A 19,369-nucleotide genomic window follows, 5' to 3' on the forward strand; every position below is an offset into this window, starting at 1 on the left:
CGACTCGCCCTTCGGGCTCATGCTTTTGCCTTTCCTTTCTAGGGTGCTTCTTTTCACATCGGTGCGTGTGGGCTTATACCCTAGCCCAAACCTTCCACGGTTCTCCTTGAATTCCACCAAGCTGGCCATGCCATCGCCGTTCCGACCTAAGCCCATTCTGGGCTCGTACCCGTGCCCTAACATCACTCAGGCCACCATCAATGTGGCGCTGGATGAACATGGTTGCATAGGGAGAGACTCGACAAAGGCGCTGCTCACTACCTTGAATGATTGAAAAGTTGTCTCCAAGGATTCCTCTGCAGCCTCTACATAGGGCGTAGAGGAGGGATAACTTACCAGAATGTATTCTTCCCCAGAGACGATGATCAACTGCCCTTCCACCACAAACTTCAACCTTTGGTGAAACGTCAAAGGGACCACCCCAACTGCGTGAATCCAAGGTCGGCCTAAAAGGCAGCTATAGGTCGGGTTGATATCTGTCGCAACCTACCCTTTTGCGGGCGAGCGAGGCGAGGCTCACGGGTGCGTCTTCCAAAGGAGGAAAATGCGCGGAGTCGCCACCAACATTTATTTGTGGAAAACGTTGGAAAAACCGAAGGAAACCGGTCATGAAGAATATTCCAGATTCGAGAGTTGTATTTACGTTTGAGGAAGGTATTAGCATCTCTCACGTTTGTCCCAAAGGACAACAGCCTTAAATTAGAATTGTGTGAAATTGCGTATCTAAACTTTTATTTCTTTTTTATTTTTGAGGTCGACAAAAGTGGGGATCTTGCTCCTATGTACCCTCCATCGAAGAGGAAATCAGACCTACGTAGTTCTTTCTAAAGGGCGAATCAAGCGATTCTTTTTACTTGGAAGGAGGTCCTTTTAAGGCATTGGACCTTAAAATGACCCATTTTTACTTGATGAGAAAACCTTAGGTATCAAACATTAAAATCCTTTTTAGTGATTTTTTGCGGACGAGCTTGACTTTGTGAGTTGATTTTAGCCTTAGTTTCACTTTAGTTGTTAGTCAATTCAATTAAGAAAGAGAAATCCCAAAGAGAAACGTCCAATTGATTTTTTTGGTTTATTTTACTAAAAGATATTTTTTATTATTATATTATTATTTTACCTCTTTTTGGCTTCCAACGTGATTACGGCATGACCGAACGGTCAAATTTCATTTTAACAGAAATTAACGGATATTACAATTCAAATGATTGGTGGAAATTTATTTCATTTTTTTGATTAGGCGAGAAAATGACTTAAGTAAATGACTAAGCACGTCAAAAGGGGGTACGGAAAGTAAATGAAACGAGAATAAAAGTACGCGAAACAAATGGGGACCACCAAGGGTACATATAATGAATTGAAAAGTTCGATTTCGGGAACTTACCGGTTGAAGACCGAAGAACGAACGACGAACGACGAAGAACGGTTGAAAATCTTCGCAAAATCACCCATGGAAACATTACGGAAACGTTACGGAAGCACCTCGGCTTGGATTTTCTTCACGGAAACAATTTTCCTCACTAATTTTAAGTGATTACGAAGTACCAGAAGGGCTGAACCCCTTTCACCTTCACTCCTCCCTCTATTTATAGGAAAATAAGGGAGGAGCTTGCCACCCAGCTCGCCCAGGCGAGCCAGGTTGCTTCCTCCAGAAGCAACTGCCTTTTGGAGGAACATCCTGGAAGGCCCAAGTGGGCCTGATTGCTATTTGCACCCCCTTTTTTACTAAATACATCCCCTTGATTTTTTTGGTGATTCTTTTTCCGTAACGTTACGAAACTTTACGAATTTCGTAACAATACTTGTTTTCTTTCCATAAGGTTACGGAACCTTACGGGTCACGTAATTACTCCTTTTTTGGCTTTTGGAATGTTACGGAACCTCACGGGTTGCGTAACAATGCTTCCTTTTGATTTCCGGCATGTTATGGAATCTCACAGATTATGTAACAATGCTTCCTTTTGATCTCCGGCATGTCACAGAACTTCACGTATTGTGCAACAAAGGGTGCCAAGTACCTCGAAGCGGTCAAACAAACGTTGCATGCCATCAAACAATAGTCCCCGGATGAAATTAGGGTATGATAGTTGCCCCTCTTTACTTACCTTTTATCGGAGATAAGAGGAAAGCAAAGATAAAACATTGATTTCGTCCGTCTTCGCCCTCTCCGTGATTAGTCTATGACGACTCCCGTCTCTCTTTCTTCATTCTCTGCACAACACAAAACAAACACAAACAAAAGACACCAACAACATAATATATACGTATGCACATGTTTGGCGAAGGAACCGATCGGGAAAATAACAAAAAACATATTTTCCAGTCACCGGAGGCTCCGTGCTTGATAACGGAGGACGCATGAACAGCGCTAGGCAATCAATTCATGGGGCTCCGAATAGGATGGTGGAGGATACACAAACAGCGCTAAACAATCAATTCGTGTGACTCCGGACTCGATGGTGGAGGATGCATGAATGAAAATCAATTCATGGGGCTCCGGACAAGATTCGTTGGTGGAGGATGCACGAACAGTGCTAGGCAATCAATTCGTGAGGCTCCGGACTCGATGGTGGAGGATGCATGAATGGAAATCAATTCATGGGGCTCTGAATAAGATTTGAGGGTGGAGGATAGACGAACAGCACTAGGCAATCAATTCGTGGGGCTCCAGACTTGATGGTGGAGGGTGCATGAATGACAATCAATTCATGGGGCTCCGGATAAGATTTGAGGGTGGAGGATAGACGAACAGCGCTAGGCAATCAATTCGTTGGGCTCCAGAGTCGATGGTGGAGGATGCATGAATGACAATCTATTCATGGGGCTCCGAATAAGATTTAAGGGTGGAGGATAGACGAACAGCGCTAGGCAATCAATTCGTGGGGCTCCAGACTCGATGGTGGAGGATGCATGAATGACAATCAATTCATGGGGCTCCAAATAAGATTTGAGGGTGGAGGATAGATGAACAGTGCTAGGCAATCAATTTGTGGGGCTTCAGACTCGATGGTGGAGGATGCATGAATGACAATCAATTCATGGGGCTCTGGATAAGATTTGAGGGTGGAGGATAGACGAAAACCCTAGGCAATCAATTCGTGGGTGTTTCGGTCTTTTCCTCTTTGCTTATGTGGGGTGGGATATCGCCAGTCGAGAGAGACTTTGAATGGAAATCCCAAAGGAAGAACCACTTTAAGAATTGGCTTTCCCTTTGCTTGCGGTTATTTACCTCGCCGAAAATTTATCTGGTCCGAAGATCTCCTGTTTTCTTTCTTGCTTTCCTTTATTGATCGAGAATTATTCTGTTTTCCTCCGATCTTTTCCTTTTTACTTTTTCCGATCTTTTATCGGGAATCCTTCTTTTCCTTTTCTTTTCTTTCTTTATATTTCTTCCTTTTCTTTCTTTTCATTTTTTTTCGATCTTTGATTGGGAATTTGGATTTTAGCATTCATTATTCGCTCTCCCTTAATGAGATCCTGCTGTCCTTTTTCTTCGGGGAAAGGATGAGGATTCTCTTCACAGGCCAAGGTTCAAAGTAGCTTAAGGTTGTATCTCAACATGGTCTTTTCGTTGTGCGTGCCCGACTTTGATATTTGGGGCAAAACAAATTCATGTGTCAAGGTGTCGGTCTCGGGTTGAATTTCCATATTATTTCCACGAGGCACGCGTAACAATGATGATTTGGAAACAACGTGCAAAATTAGTCATGGCTACAGCTAGGGTGGGTAGTCAAGCATCCAGTTTATGGCATTGTGATACTAAGGCTTGGGATTTACACAAGTAGACCCAATATTTCCAAATTATGTTCTTTCATCGGTTCAATGAATCCATCCATTCTTATCTCGGTTATTCTGAAAAATAAACTCTTAGCGTCAGTCTCTTGTTTCCAAAAGATATGTTTTCTCTCTACGAATGATTTATGCTTCCTATGACCATAACATGTCGACCTTCGAGGTCTTTCTTTCTTTTTCTTTTTGTTTCATTTTTTATGTTCGCAAAAACTATACATCCATCGTTATCTATGAGAAAAGCTTTTCTTTGTACACCTACATTCCTATACACGACAAACTTTTTCTGTACACACGCGCATTAAAAACTCTTTCTCTTTATATCAACATGGTCTATAAAAACCCTATTCCTGTCCAAAGATTTCTTTTTTTGTTTTTCAACATACACTCGTGGTTTTACACAAAAGTTTCTTTATATACACTCATTGCTTACACACATTATTTATACACACACAAAATCTTTCCATACACTTTTTACATATAAAAACTCTTTTCTTTTCTTTATAGATATGACATTTGTTCACAACGCCTCTTTCTTTTTCCATTCATGATTTTATTCGTTTTATTTTAGGACGACGTTCCTATAGGAAAACTCTATAAGGTTCCGGAATTCCAACAAACATTATCTTCGATAACGAAGTAAGCACTAACGCAACAGTCAAAACAAAAGACAATCGAAAAAACAAAACAAACGTTATAAAATAATATGTAACAGATAAAAGAGGAAACATAAAAGAGAATATGAATCTGGGGATCCCACGGTCATGTGGCTCCGTATGCCACCGGACTCTTGGGTCACGGTAACAAAAGGTGGGGTGGTCGACAAATGCAGGGCTTTTGCTCCTACGTATCCTCAATTTGAGATGAGGAATTCAAACCTACGTAGTTCTTGATAACTGTGAGACTAAAAAATAGTCTCGGTGTTTTCTTCACTAAAATGCAGACATGCTTTAGTAAAGAAACAAAACCTCCAACTAATCAGAGCAACATATGATTTTTTGATGAAAAACAATGTGTCTATTGGGGAAGGAGAGTATGTTGATGAATTTTTCTCATAACCATAAATGAGATTTTGGATGTTAGCATTTCTTTTCTAAATGACCATTTAGAGGAAGCACTGGGTTCAACAAAAATAGAAGAAAATCACTCAAAGTGTATCAATCTCACACAGGTAAGTGTTTTATCCTAATCCCGAACCATAGATATGTCATGACTTGGTTTTGCAAATCATTTCCTATCAAATCAAAGATTACATGCATGATCATGGATCAATAGGACTTTTTGGAAATGGTTTTTAGGTGGGGAATTTGGCTTTGAGTGTTTTTGCCTTTTCCTTTTCTGTTTTCGTTTAGTGCGGGGCGAGAAAGTCGCTAGCGCACAGGATTTTGGTTGGCAATCAAAGGGAGAGGACCACTTTAGGTCGTGGTTTCCTTTCTTTTTCTTGTTTACTTGGTGACAATTCTGTATTGTTCAGATATTGTCTGGTCCAAAGACCTTTCTGCATATTTCTTCTGTTTTCTTCCGATCTTCGATCGGGAACTTTCTTTCCTTTTTTGCTTTCTCCCACTCTTTGATTGGGAATTTTCCTTTTCTTCTTTTTGTTTTATTTCGAGGGCAAGGATTGACATTCTCACCCTAGGTCAAGGTTTATGGTAAGTTGGGATTTTGGCTCAAGGCTTGTAGAATGGTTGGTCATGATATATGTCAGGGTTTGGCCAACGATTTGGGGATAAAGGGGATGTCCCACATTATTTCCATGATACACATGCAACAATGATGATTAGGAAATTTTATGCAAAACTGGTCATGCATGCACCCATGTGGACACTCAAGTATCAAGTTTTTATGGTCATGTGACACTAGGGCTTAGGATTCATTTTCCCTATTTAAGTCAACCCAGTGTTTCCAAAATATGCTCTTTTATCAATTTATGCATTCATCTGAGTCCCTTTTGGGCGTTCGGGAAAATTTTCACAGCATTCACTCTTCAGGTGTATCACACACATTTTCTTTCAAAAACTGGTTATGATCAGTGAATTTTTCAAAGAAAAGCTGGAAGTTATCTCTTTTCAAAAGCATATTGGTTTTTTTTCAGCTACACAACTTATTTTTCTGTTATCTGTTTTTTTTTCATGAGGTATTTTGCTACCTAAACATATGTATATTTTTGTGTGGTATTTTTGCTATATAGATGCATATCCCAAGTATCTTGCTACCTAAACATACATATATATATATATTCTGTGAGGTATTTTTGCTATATACATGCATATCTAAGGTATCTTGGTACCTAAACATACATACATATATTTTGTGAGGTATTTTTGCTATATACATGCATATCTAAGGTATTTTGCTACCTAAACATACGTATATATATTTTGTGAAGTATTTTTTTTGCTATATACATGCATATCTAAGGTATTTTCACTACCTAAACACACATACATATATTTTGTGAGGTATGACTACCCTCCAAGCTTGTGCTTGTTTTATTTAAACTCCTAGGATCATGAGCAACTAGGTGTGTCCTACTATGACTTGAGAAACAAAAGTGATCAAATAACAAGTAGAGATTTAAAAGGTACTAGGTTGCCTCCTAGTAGCGCTTCTTTAATGTCTTGAGCTGGACGCCTTATGACTTGTCGGTCACGGACCTAGTACTTTTCTTACCTTTGGCTTTGGACTTGGTCGCCTATTGGTCGGCCATGTGTCGTAGGCAACGCTCTAACCTTTTTGTGGATGAGCTGAGGTGAACTCTAGAGGTGGTGGCGGTGTACCTGTTGCCCGCTGTCAGCCATCCCGAGGCTACTGTGGTGTCTCGCCCTGCGCCTTCCTGGGGGCATAGTACTTCTTGATGAAAGCCCGGTTAATGGGGGGCCTAATGACCTTGTTGGGGGCGACAGGTGCTTCGTAGAACTGACAAAGGCCCGTAATCAGAGCTAGAAACCCCAAGACCCTGTTGGACATCTCCGGATCCATTGGGTGTCTTGCAGGCACGATCCCTGCAAACAATAGATGGCATCAGAAATCAATTGAGCGATGTGCATACTTACCTATGTCATGATGGCGTGACCTTGCTGGGGGGAACGAGCATCCTGTAGGACTGACAACGGCTCGTAATCAGAGCTGGAAACCCCAGGACCCTGTTGGACTTCTCCGGGTCCACTGGGTGTCTTGCGGGCGTGATCCCTGCAAACAATAGTTGAAATCAGAAATCAATTGAGCGATGTGCATACTTACCTATGTCATGATGGCGTGACCTTGCTGGGGGGAACGGGCACCCTGTAGGACTGACAGAGGCCCATAACTAGAGCTGGAAACCCCAGGGCCCCGTTGGACTTCTCCGGGTCCACTGGGCGTCTTGTGGGCGTGATCCCTGCAAACAATAAATGATATCAGAAATCAATTGAGCGATGTGCATACTTACCTATGTCATGATGGCGTGACCTTGCTGGGGGGGAACGGGCAACCTGTAGGATTAACAAAGGCCCATAACTAGAGTTGGAAACCCCAGGGCCCCATTGGACTTCTCCGGGTCCACTGGGCGTCTTGTGGGCATGATCCCTGCAAATAGTGGATGGCATCAGAAATCAGTTTAGCCACATGCATACTTACCTATGTCATGATGGTGTGACCTTGCTGGGGGAACGGGCACCCCGTAGGATTGACAGAGGCCCGTAACTGGAGCTGGAAACCCTAGGGCCCCGTTGGACTTCTCCGAATCCACTGGGTGTCTTGTGAGCATGATCCCTGCAAATAGTGGATGGCATCAGAAATTAGTTTAGCCACATGCATACTTACCTATGTCGGAACGACACAGACCAACTGATACTTCCACAGGGGGAGATCGGCATTGCGGTCGTTGGGCAGAATATTGCTAATTAGCAGCGTCATCTATATCTATGTAAGAGTGGTCATGTTGGTGCGCATGATCCGCACTTGTCTCTTTGCAGCAGCACGGGTGAAATCTCGCCACCAACGTTTATTTGTGGAAAACGTCGGGAAAACCGAAGGAAACCGGTCAAAATGAAAATTCTAAGTTCGGGAGTTGTATTTACGTTTGAGGAAGGTATTAGCACCTCTCACGTTTGTCTCAAAGGACAACAACCTATTTTTTAGAATTGTGGAATTGTGTTATCTTAACTTTTATTTCTTTTTATTTTTTGAGGTCGACAAAAGCGGGGCTTTTGCTCCTACGTACCCTCCTTTGGAGAGGAAATCAGACCTACGTAGTTCTTTCTTAAGAGTGAATCAAGCGATTCTTTTTACTTGAATTGCGATCATTTTTAAGGCGTTGGACTTTAAAAAAAGATCCTTTTTACTTGGTAAGAAACTGAAATGATAAACTTTCAAAACCCTATTTTTGTGGACGAGCTTGACTAGGCGAATTGATTTTAGCCTTAGTTTCACTTTAGTTATTTAGTCAATTCAATTAAGAATGAGAAATCCCAAAGAGAAAACGTCCGATTGATTTTTTGCTTTATTTTACTAAAAGACATTTTTTGATTATTATATTATTATTTTACTTCTTTTTTTTATTTCCAACGTGGTTACGGCACGACCGAACGGTCGGAATTCATTTTAATCGAAATTAACGGATGATACAATTCAAACGATCGGTGGAAATTTATTTTATTTTTAGATTAGGCGAGAAATGATTTAAATAAATGGCTTAAGCACGTCAAAAGGGGGTATAAAAAGCAAATGAAAACGAGAATAAAAATACATGAAACAAAATGTGGACCACCACGGGTACATAGAATGAATTGAAAAGCTCGGTTTGAGGTACTTACCCGTTGAAGACTGAAGAAAACGAAGAACGAATGATGAATCTTGAAGAACGGTCGAGAATCTTCACGTAATTACTCACAGAAACGTTACGGAAACATTACGGAAGCGCCACGGCTTGGATTTTCTTCACGGAAACAATTTTCCTCAGCAATTTCGAGAGAGGGAGAAGTGCCAAGAAGGCTGAACCCTTTTCTTCTTCACTCCTCCCCCTATTTATAGCAAAATAGGGGAGGAGCTTGCCACCCAGCTCGCCCAGGCGAGCAAGGTTGCTTCCTCCAGAAGCAACAGCCTTCTGGAGGAAGGATTTGGAAGACCCAAGTGGGCCAGATTGCTATTTGTACCCCCTTTTTACTAAATGCACCCCCTTCTATTTTTTTGGTAATTCTTTTTTCGTAACCTTACGAAACTTTACGAATTTCGTAACGATACTTATTTTCCTTCCGCAAGGTTACGAATCCTTATGGAATATATATTTACTCTTTTTTAGCTTTCGAAGGAGTTACGAAAACTCACAGATTGCGTAAAAACACATCTTTTCGATTTCCGCCACATCACGGAATTTCACGGATCGCGCAAGCCTGCTTCCTTTTGATTTCTGACACGTCTCGGGACTTCATTTACTGTGCAACAAAGGACGCCAAGTATCTCAAAGCGGCTAACCAAAGGTTGCATGTCATCAAGTAATAATCCCCGGACGAAATTAGGGTATGACAGTTGCCCCTCTTTACTTACCTTTTATCGGAGATAAGAGGAAAGCAAAGATAAGACACTGATTTCGTCCTTCCTGCCCTTTCCGTGATGACGACTCTCATCTCTACTCCTTCTTCTTTTCTGCACAACACAAAACAAAATACAAACAACAACAAGAACAACAAATTATACATATACACATTTGGGAAAGGAAACAATCGGGAACATAACAAAGATCACATTTCCCAGTCAAGTGGATCCGCCCTTGACGATGAAAAACTCTGGAGAATGGAGGATTGCACTAGAGGGTCCTCACTAGTCAATCATGAAGCATAGCTCCAAACTCTTGGGTGGAGGACGCATGAACGAAAACGTAATTCATGGGGCTCCGAAAAAAAAGGGTTGAGAATGGAGAATTGCACTAAGCAATCACTACGCATGGCTCCAAACTCGTGGGTGGAGGACACATGAACGAAAACGCAATTCATGGGCTCCGAAAAAGGATTGAGAATGGAGAATTGCACTAAGCAATCACTACGCATGGCTCCAAACTCATGGGTGGAGGACGCATGAATGAAAACGCAATTAATGGGGCTCCGAAAAAGATTGAGAATGGAGAATTGCACTAAGCAATCACTACGCATGGCTCCAAACTCAAAGGTGGAGGACACATGAACGAAAACGCAATTCATGGGGCTCCGAAAAAGGGTGAGAATGGAGAATTGCACAAAGCAATCACTACGCATAGCTCCAAACTCGAAGGTGGAGGACACATGAACGAAAACGCAATTCATGGGGCTCCGAAAAGATTGAGAATGGAGAATTGCACTAAGCAATCACTACGCATAGCTCCAAACTCGAAGGTGGAGGACACATGAACGAAAACGTAATTCATGGGGCTCCGAAAAGATTGAGAATGGAGAATTGCACTAAGCAATCACTACGCATAGCTCCAAACTCGAAGGTGGAGGACACATGAACGAAAACGCAATTCATGGGGCTCCGAAAAGATTGAGAATGGAAAATTGCACTAATCAATCACTACGCATAGCTCCAGACTCGAAAGCAGAGGACACATGAGCAGGGAACGCAATTCATGGGGCTCCGAAAAAGGGTTGAGAATGGAGAATTGCACTAAGCAATCACTACGCATGGCTCCAAACTCGAAGGTGGAGGACGCATGAACGAAAACGCAATTCATGGGGCTCCGAAAAAGGGTTGAGAATGGAGAATTGCACTAAGCAATCACTACGCATGGCTCCAAACTCGAAGGTGGAGGACACATGAACGAAAATGCAATTCATGGGCTCCGAAAAAGGGTGGAGAATGGAGAATTGCACTAGGCAATCACTACGCATGGCTCCAAACTCGAAGGTGGAGGACACATGAATAAAAACGCAATTCATGGGGCTCCAAAAAAGGGTTGAGAATGGAGAATTGCACTAAGCAATCACTACGCGTGGCTCCAAACTCGAAGGTAGAGGACACATGAACGAAAACGCAATTCATGGGGCTCCGAAAAAGATTGGTCGGCAGGACCGAACGATCCACCGGGTCTTTCCACCTACAAAAGCAAACATGCTTTTTGCAAAGAAAAATAAATCATTCGCGAGAGCACCATATCTTAGAGAAACGATATACTTGTGCTAAGGGTAATCTTCCTTGTAATCGAGAATGAAGGGTAGGATGTCAACTTTTAGCTTTTAAATGAACATGCAGGGGAAACATCGGGCTAAGCTGAAAATAAATCACTCATAGTGTATAAAACTCACAAGGCAAGTGTTTTATCCTATTCCCAAACCATAACTGCATCATGACTCTATTTTGCACACGACTTCCTATCGAATCAAAGATCAAACATACGATCACGGACCAATAGGATTTTCTCGAGGGTGGTGTTTTTGGAGAGGAAGCTGGGTGTTTCGGTCTTTTCCTCTTTGTTTATGTGGGGTGGGATATTTCCAGTCAAGAATGATTTCGAGTGGCAATCTGGCTTGAAGAATTTATGTCCTCTTTCTTTCATTAATCGAGAATTGCTTCTTTTCCCTTTTCACTTCCCTTCGACCTTCGACCGGGAATCTTTCCTCTTCTTTTTTGTTCTTTTCTTTATTTTCATCTTTTTTCTTTTTCTTTCTTTCCATTTCTTCCTTTTCTTTCTTTTCACTTCTCCTTTCCCATCCCTTTCTTTGGGAAATCGAGTTTTAGCATTCTATTCGCTCTCCCTTGAGGAGATTCCGCTGTCCTTTGCTTCGGGGAAGGAATGAGGATTCTTTTTTATAGGCCAAGGTTCAAAAAGTCTAAGGTTGTGTTTCAATGGGGTCTTTTATCGTGGGAACCCAATCTTGATATCTGGGGCGAAACAAATTTGGGTGTCAAGGTGTCGATTTCGGGCCGAGCTTCCATATTGTTCCATAAGGCACACGTGACAATGATGATTTGAAAACAACATGCAAAATTAGTCATGGCTACAGCCAGGTGGGCACTCAAGCATCCCGTTTATGGCATTGTGATACTACGGTTGGGAATTTACACAGACAGACCCAACGTTTCCAAGTTATGTTCTTTCATCAGTTCAATGAATTCATCCATCCTTATCTCGGTTCATTCCGGAAAATAAACTCTTAGCATCAGTCCCTTGTTTCCAGAAGATACGTTTGCTCTTTACGAATGATTTATACTTCTTAACTATAACATGTCGACCTTCGCGGTCTTTCTTTCTTTTTCCTTTTTGTTTTATTTTTATATATATTCCCTAAAATTATACACCTGTGGTCCTTTATGAGGAAAACTTTTCTTTGTACATCTACATTCTTATACATGACAAACTTTTTCTGTACACGCATTAGAACTCTTTCTCTTTACGTCACACGGTCTATATACAAACCCTATTTACATTCAAAGATTTTTTCATTTTTCCCAACACACACTTATGGTTCATACAAAAGTTTCTTCATATACACTCGTTGCTCACACACACAAGAATTCCTTTCCACGCATCATTTACACACAAGAATCCTTTTATACACACTTTCCTTTTTCTTTATATACGCAGACATTTTATTCACAACGCTTCTTTCTTTTTATTAGGATTTTTGGTTCATTTTATTTTTAGGATGACGTTCCTAAATGAAAAACTCTACACGGTTCCGGAATTTCAACAAACACTATTGACAACAACGAAGTAAGCACTAACGCAATAGTCCAAACAAAATATATGCACAAAACAAATGACAATCGCGACATCAAAAAAACAAACGTTAGTCCCTCAAGTCATGTAAATGATAAAGGATGAAACATAAAAGAACATGAATCTGGGGATCCCACGGTCATCTGGCTCCGCATGCCACCGGTCTCTTGGGACACGGTAACAAAAAGTGGGGTGGTCGATAAAAGCAGGGCTTTTGCTCCTACGTATCCTCAATTTGTGATGAGGAACTCAGACCTACGTAGTTCTTGATAACTGTGAGACTAAAAATAGTCTCGGTGTTTTCTTCACCAAAATGCGAACATGATTTAGTAAAGAGACAAAACTTCCAACTGATCAGAGCAACATATGCTTTTTGGATGAAAAACAATATGTCTATCGGGGAAGGAGAGTATGCTGATGAAATTTTCTCATAACCGTAAATGAGATTTTGGATGTTAGCATTTCGTTTCTAAACGACCATTTAGAGGAAACACGGCGTCCAACAAAGATAGGAGAAAATCACTCAAAGTGTATCAATCTCACACAGGTAAGTGTTTTATCCTAATTCCGAACCATAGATATGTCATGACTTGATTTCACAAATCATTTCCTATCAAATCAAAGATTACATGTGTGACCATGGATCAATAGGACTTATTTTGGGAATGGTTTTTAGGTGGGGAATTTGGCTTTGAGTGTTTTTGCCTTCTCCTTTCTATTTTTGTTTAGTGCGAGGCGAGAAAGTCGCACAGGATTTTGTCGGCAATCAAAGGGAGAGGACCACTTTAGGTCGTGGTTTCCTTTCTTTTTTTTTTGTTTATTTGGTGACAATTCTGTATTGTTTAGATATTGTCTGGTCCAAAGACCTTTCTGCATGTTTCTTCTGTTTTCTTCCGATCCTTGATCAAGAATTTTTTCTTTCATTTTTGCTTTCTCCCACTCTTTCATTGGGAAATTTTATGCAAAACTGGTCATGCATGCACCCATGTGGACACTCAAGCATCAAGTTTTTATGATCATGTGACACTAGGGCTCAGGATTCATTTTCCCTACTTAAGTCAACCTAGTGTTTCCAAAATATGTTTTTTTATCAATTCATGCATTCATTCGAGTCCATTTTGGGCGTTCGGGAAAATTTTCACAGCACTCACCCTTCGGGTGTATACACATTTTTTCAAAAACTGGTTATGATCAGTGAATTTTTCAAAGAAAAGCTGGAAGTTATCTCTTTTCACAAGCATGTTGTTTTTTAGCTAGACAACCTTTATTATTATTTTTTTCTACTTTTTTTTTCTTATTCTTTTCTTGCTCGCTCTATTTTTGCTCTCTTTTTTTTCCATGAGGCATTTTGCTACCTAAACATACGTATATTTTTGTGAGGTATTTTGCTATATACATGCGTGTCCAAGGTATCTTGCTACCTAAACATACATATATATGTTTTGTGAGATATTTTTGCTATATACATTCATATCCAAGGTATCTTGCTACCTAAACATACATATATATATTTTGTGAAGTATTTTTCCTACATACATGCATATCTAAACATACATATATATATTTTGTGAAGTATTTTTGTTTACATACATGCATATCTTAGGTATTTTCACTACCTAATCATACATATATATATATATATATATATATATTGTGAGGTATGACTACCTTCCGAGCTTGTGCTTTTTTTATTTAAATTCCTAGGATCATGAGCAACTAGGTGTGTCCTACTATGACTTGAGAAACAAAAGTGATCAAATAACAAGCAGAGATTTAAAAGGTACTAGGTTGCCTCCTAGTAGCGCTTCTTTAACGTCTTGAGCTGGACGCTTGATGGCTTGTCGTTCACGGACCTAGTACTTTGCTTACCTTTGGCTCTGGACTTGGTCGCCTATTGCTCGGCCATGGGTCGTAAGCAACGCTCTAACCTTTTTGTGGATGAGCTGAGGTGAACTCTAGAGGTGATGGCGGTGCGTCTGTTGCCCGCTGCTGGCCATCCCCAGGCTGCTGTGGTGTTTCGCCTTGCGCCTGCTTGGAGACGCAGTACTTCTTGATGAAAGCTCGATTAGTAGGTGGCCTGATGCCCTTGCTGGGGGCGACAAGCACTCCGTAGAACTGACAGAGGCCCGTAATTAGAGCTTGGAAACTTCAAGACCCTATTGGACTTCTTCGGGTCCACTGGGTGTCTTGCGGGCACGATCTCTGCAAACAATAGATGAAATCAGAAATCAGTTGAGCGATGTGCATACTTACCTATGTCATGATGGCGTGACCTTGCTGGGGGGAACGGGCACCCTGTAAGACTACAGAGGCCCGTAACCAGAGCTGGAAACCCCAGGGCCCTGTTGGACTTCTTCGGGCCCACTGGGCGTCTTGTGGGCGTGATCCCTGCAAACAATAGATGACATCAGAAATCAATTGAACCATGTGCATACTTACCTATGTCATGACGACACAGACCAACCGATACATCTGCAGGGGGAGATTGGCATTATGGTCACCGGGCAGAATGTTGCTAAATAGCAACGTCATCCATATCCATGTAAGAGTGGCCATGTTGGTGCTCATGATCCGCACTCGTCTTTTTGCAGCGGCACGGGTGAAATTGCCCCGGTATGCATACTAGATGCGTGATAGCCTCCCTCTTTGGATGTGCTCGCACAGTTGGTCGCCCTCCAATATCAGGGGGTGGCCCAAGAACTGATAAAAGGAAACTACGAGCCCCTTAACCGGGAGCGCAAGTCTCGGTTAAGCATCTAAGGGAAAAGGACCTTATATTCTTCTAAGGTGTGGATATGGAGCACATTGAAAATGAGGACGCGTAGCCCTCTAAAGGCGAGGGCGTATAGCCCTCTGCAGGCGAGGATGTGCAGTCCTCTGATGGCGAGGACATATGGTCCTCTAAAGGTGATAGGTACTAGTACCCAAGGGTCCACCTTTATGAGAAAACAAGAGGTCGGCCCATCGAGAGGGTCGGTCATCCAACAAGATTGGACACGAGATGTAGGAAATCTATGCAGTTAACATGATTTTTAGGGATGCAGACGCATGCAACCTTTGTTGTGAAATTTGGTAATGCTAACCTCATATGAAACAATGCAATGCAATGGAAAGTTGTACAATTTTCATGACATTCTTTCCCTATTTCGTGATTTTGATTTTGATTAATTTTTTTTTTTTTTTGGAAAACACAGATTGACTGTCCTTTTGAAAAAGGTGATAATTCATGCAACCTTATCCTATCTTTTGCAAATCTCTCCGGGAACTCCCTCAGAGTGTATATTCTGTTTGATTTAGTCACTTGACCATTTTGGAGTGACGACAATGGAGCCGTTTGACGTTTAATCAATCTATTGAAATTCCAGGGCTTGTCTCCCTTTTTTTTGTTTAAAAACATCGACAGGTGAGAACTTTTGATCTGCCCATATGTTCACTGGAGGCTCATGCATGATGCCCCTCATTGCCCCAGTGTAAGGCTTTGAGGTACCAATTGTTATCTTTCGTCATGACCTTGTAGCTGGGAACCTATTGGGTGAAAACTTCTAATCTGCCCCTAGGTTCGCTTGAGGTTTTTGCATGGTGCCTTTCGTTGCCCCAGTGTAGGGCTTAGAGGTACCAATTGTTGTCTTGTTTTCACAACCTCGTAGTCAGGAAGAATGAAAGCAGCAGTTGATTCTTGCAAAAAGAATTTTCCAAGGACGAGAAATAGTTGAAGGATTTTTCAGTTGATGGATTAAGTCAAATGACTCCTATGTAGAAGCAAGATGTTTTGATGTCTTGATGATGCTAAAGGATCAAGTGCTTCTAAGTTTTATTCAAGACAAGAATCCAAGAAAATCAAGATATATGATCAAGTTGATCTCTAGAATCTTTAGGAAGAATTTTCCAAATTGAAAACAAACAAAAGGTTTGACCAAAGAATTCTATCATTTCAAATTGAGATTTGCTCTCTTGTAATCGATTACCAGCAGTTGAAAATGTTTTAATTCAAATTTTTAAAACCTGTAATCGATTACATAAGTCTTGTAATTGATTACCAGAGGGGATTTTCAGAAAATAATTTCCAAGAGACATATCTATTCAAATGTTTTATGAATGGCCATTCAAATGTTTTAAAGAGAGTTTTCATTGCCCAAACAGTTTTATCCTCTCGAAAGATCAAGAGTTTTTCTGAACTGAAATGTCTTTTCCTCTCAAAAAGATTCCTTGGTCAACCACTTGCATATTCAATAAGGAATTTTGATTGATCTTCATTGTACATTATATCTCTTTTAAGAGAGATTTCTTCTTCTCTTCTTTCTGAAAAGGGATTAAGAGACCGTGGGTCTCTTGTTGTAAAGGATTCCTGAACACAAGGGAAGGGTTGTCCCTGTGTGGTTCAGACTTTGTAAAAGGAGTTTTACAAAGAGAGTAGAAAATCTCAAGTGGGTTGCTTAAGGACTGGATGTAGGCACGGGAAGTGGCCGAACCAGTATAAATCAAGTTTGCATTCCTCTTTTCCCTTAAACTTCTTTTATTTATTGCTATTTATCTTTTGCTTTAAAGAGGTTTATTTTGAATTGTCTTTTGAGTAATTCATGTTAAGGGTGCATTGTTAATCCAAAAAGAGAGAGTGAAAGTTTAAATGGGGAATAGTCTTTGTATCTTAATTCAACCCCCATTTTTCTTAAGTTAACTAAGGCCATTTGTCCAACATCCTATTCTTGATAACTCACTTCTCTCTAAAAAGACAAACTTTCCGGAATGATAAAATGAGGTCACATGAACGTCTTGAAAACACAGCCAATCAAATGCTTTTTTTTTTTTAACCTTTTTTTTTAATTTTTATTTTTATTTTTATTTTGAAATTTATTTGTTTTGAACTTTACTTGTTGTTTTACGGCAGCCCCACCAACGTGCAAGACGAGTAATCTCTGATTGAATGGTCATAGGTCGCTTGAGCAAATAGACCAATGGCTTGCACCCGATTCCGGTGAAAGTTGAAAATCCTGATGAGTCATTAGAGACATCTAACAACAGCTTTCAAAATTGCCCCATGTGTGGCATCTCTTGTCAATGTCGGGATTTACACGCGATTCTCCTCAAATTTCAGCCAGCCCGCATCAATTAGACCTTGCACCTTACGCTTTAGGCCCCTACAATGCTCAATGGAATGCCCCGGGGCTTCTCCATGACAAGCACACGTTGCGTTCGAGTCGTATTCTCGGAGAAATGGAGGTTGATGAACCTTGGTTGGGGTTATGGCTACCATTGAATTATCAAATAGATATGGGAGCAAGTCAGCATAGGACACTGGAATTGGGGTGAATTCTAAGGCTTTCTCGCTGCAAAATTCATTCCTTGGTTGGTGTTTTGGTTTACGCTAAAGGTGGTGTTTGTCATTGGAAGTGCGGTAGGTAGGCTTTGTGGTTGATTTTAGGGATGGCCTTTATGGATAACTAGGCGGTGGGTAAGGAGAAGGTTTGTTATTGGCTGAGTAATGACATTGTTGGGTTGGTGGGAAACTTGGCTGTATTGGAATGGCAGTCACAGCACGGGCTTCTCCTTCATCCTCATCCTCTTCACTTGCCCTAGTTTTGTTTGGCATTTATCAAAGTATGATGATCAAATTTTCCTCTTTTTAGACTCACTTTGATCCTTTCATCGATGAAGACCATATCATCAAAGCTTGAAGGTGTGTAGTCCACCATTTTTTCATAGTAGAATACTGGTAATGTGTCTACTATCATTATCATTTTTTCTCCGTCATTGAGGTGCCACTTGAGCTGCCAGGTCTCTCCACCTTTGGGCGTATTCTTTGAAAGATCTGTGCCCCTTTTTGCACATGTTCTGTTGTTGCATCCTATCCGAAACCATATCAAAATTGTACTGATACTGCATAATGAAGGCAACCATTAGGTCCTTCCAAGAGTGGACTCGAGAAGGTTCCAGGTTAGTGTACCAGGTAACAGCTACCCCAGTAAGATTTTCTTGGAAGGAATGTATCAGCAGTTCCTCATCTTTTGCACATGCCCCCATCTTCCGATAATACATCTTTAGATGGTTCTTGGGGCAAGTAGTCCCCTTGTACTTGTCAAAGTCCAGCACCTTGAACTTGGGAGGGGTGATGATATTGGGTTCTAGGAACAACTTTTTTAGGTTAGCAAAGGCATAATCTTCACCTCCTTCAATGGCCCTGAGCCTTTCCTCTAGATGATCCAACTTTCCCATTTCTGCCATAGCATGAGGGTTTTTACTTGCAAGAGGTGTAGCTGGGGATGATACCGAGGGCCCTCCAAAGGGTTTTGTAGGGGTATACCACCAACTGCTTGCCCTTCAGTGGCATATCCGAGGCAAGGCTCAAAGTCGGCTAGATTGTGATGGGGAATTTCATGTGTCTCCCCCACGGTTTAAGAGACATGTGCATGATCAGTTTGGGGTTGCTGGCTCTCAATGGGTATAGGAGTGGAGTTATTGACATTCTTATTGGGAGTGTACGCCACATTGGGTGGTGTATAGTTGAGAGGCAAGCCATATGGCGGGAAGGCGTGCTCGTTTTGAATTTGCACATCATGGGGGCCGCCCGTACTTCCCTAATCTTTGCCTACCATATCTGAGGTTGGATGATTCATTTGGTTGATGCCGGATGGGGACATCAGGTTCACCTTAGCAACAACACTGGTAGCGGCAATTGCAATCGCATTGGCTTCCATTATCTTCTTCACGCTCATCATGGCCTCCATCATTGCGGCCATTTGCTCTTTCATGGCCTCCATGTCGGCCTCCATCTACTCTTGTACCTCCTCCGCTTTACCCATTACTCAAGCTCTAGCACAGGTTCAGTGTGGGCACCGTAAAGCATGTTTTTTTTCTTTTTTTTAACAATGATTAAGTTCTTTTTTTTCAAGGAAAGAATGCAATGAGCAATGCAAC

Source organism: Glycine max, chromosome 2, assembly GCF_000004515.6.
Source record: "Glycine max cultivar Williams 82 chromosome 2, Glycine_max_v4.0, whole genome shotgun sequence".
Classification (NCBI taxonomy): Eukaryota; Viridiplantae; Streptophyta; class Magnoliopsida; order Fabales; family Fabaceae; genus Glycine; species Glycine max.